Source organism: Fukomys damarensis, unplaced genomic scaffold, assembly GCF_012274545.1.
Source record: "Fukomys damarensis isolate Sample0158 unplaced genomic scaffold, DMR_v1.0_HiC HiC_scaffold_19, whole genome shotgun sequence".
NCBI lineage: Eukaryota > Metazoa > Chordata > Mammalia > Rodentia > Bathyergidae > Fukomys > Fukomys damarensis.
The window spans coordinates 24525814-24527846 of NW_022900931.1; positions in this window are offsets into that span (position 1 = coordinate 24525814).

Consider the following 2033-nt stretch of genomic DNA (forward strand, 5'->3'; position numbering starts at 1 on the left):
GCTCAATGGGCTGCTGGGCGGATCCGCCCCGGGCTCGCCCCAGCATGGAAGCTGCAGGACCAGGGTGCGGACTCCGAGCCCGGGAGCCGAGGACTGCGGGAGAAACCAGTCGCCCCGCGGACCGGTAGGGTCTCCTTTTAAACCCCAGCTAGACCCGCCTTCCAGCCTATTTTAATGTAAATAAAGCAAGACTGGAGGGTGCACCTGCGTTAGGGCGAAGAGGGCTGATAGGATAATTCATCTGCTCTGTGTTCGAATAATCGTATCAAGCCGGGCGGGGCTGCACAAACCTGTAATCCCAGCACTGGGAAGGCCGAGGCAGGAGAATCGCAGGTAAGAGCCCAGCCTGGGCTCTGCCTCAGTGAATAATAATTATAATAATATAATGTAGCTCAGCGTGAAGAATCTGGGTTCATTCCTCAGTACCACCAAAAAAAAAGGGTAAATACATAATCAGTTCAAATTGGATAAGTGTAATCCCAGTACCCCAGGAGGCCTCATGAGGTGGGAGGAGCACAAGTTCTAGTTTAACCTGGGCTATTTAGTGACTTTGTAGTTCAGGCTGGCTTCCAAATTTCCTGTGCTCTCCCGAGGGCTGGGATTACAGGTGTGTACCACCACGCCCAGCTTTCATTTTTTATTTTATTTATTTATTTTTTGTTTTTTTGAGACAGGGTCTCAATATGTAGTTGAGACTGACCTGGAACTCACTACGTAGCCCAGGCTGGTCTCGAACTCACAGCGATCCTCCTGCCTCAGCCTCCCAAGTGCTGGAATTGGCGTTGGGATTACTGGTGTTCCCCACTGGGCCAGGTTTAGGCTTGCATGTTTGAAATGCATATAATTTGGGGTTATTTCACAGACTACCAAGTCAACCACAGGCCACGTTTCGGAGCAGCCAAACTGTAAAGTGCTGCTACCTGCACACCAGGAAATACCTGGCAGGGTTCGCGGCAGCGCCCGCCAGTGCCCCGTCGACCTGGCTCCCCCGTCCCCTCCCCGGCGCCCTGTGCGCGTACTCAAGGTCGTCGGTAGTAAGCAAAGACTGAAGCTCCCCGATAAGGAAATACTTTAGGCGCTGGGCCTCCGGCCCAGCACGGAGAGGAGAAAGCTGCGTGGGCGCCCCCGTCCCCCGCGGGGTCCCCGCCTCCGGGTCACCTGGTCTGCAGCGCAGCTCTCAGGGCCGTCGCCGACCCCGGATCGGAGCCGCCGGGGTTTACTCCGTGGCAGCGGTCGACGCCCCAGTCGTGTGTTTTAGTTTTGGGAAAAACAAAAGAAACAACCAAAGAATCCTCTGCTCTGAATTCCGTGCTGATGCCTGCAATTATAACGGACAGGTGCGGAGGAGCGGCGGGGTGAGAGGCTAGGAGGGGGCAGCTGGGAAAATCCGCGCTCAGGAGCCTGCATTCCGCCCGGCCTCGGGCCGTGACCCCAGCCCTGAGCGGGAAGTGGAGGCGTCGCGAGTTCGAGTCCAGCCTAGCAGTTTAGCGACGACGCGGCATGGAAAAGTGCCGGGCAGGCCCGGGTTCTGTCGCCAGTGCCTCAAAAGAAGAAAGAAAAAGTCTGAAAAAAAAAGTGCTAGAACCCTTTCCCAGACACGCACTTAGAGAACTTAAAGGAACGGTTGCTGCTTGCCCGGAATCCTAGTATGTGCTAGCGAGGCTGAAGCAGGAGGCTCAACGCACAAACTGCAGTTCTACCCGCGCAATTTAATGAGACCCCACCTCAAAACACAGATTTTTTTTTTTTGGTACTGGGGATTGAACTCGGGACCTTGGGCTTTCGAGGCAGGCAGCCGAACTACTGAGCTAAATCCCCGGCTCCAAACACAGATTTTTTAAAAAAGGACTAGGGATGTAGCTCAGTGTGAGGGCCCTGATTTCTGTGCCTTACCACCCCGCATTTAAAAATAAAAGCCAAGGTGGGTGTGGTCGTGCATGCCAATAATCCTGGCATTCAGGAGGCTGAGGCAGGAGGATTGCTGTGAGTTGAGACCAGCCTGGGCCACATAGTGAATTCTGGGTCAGTCTCAA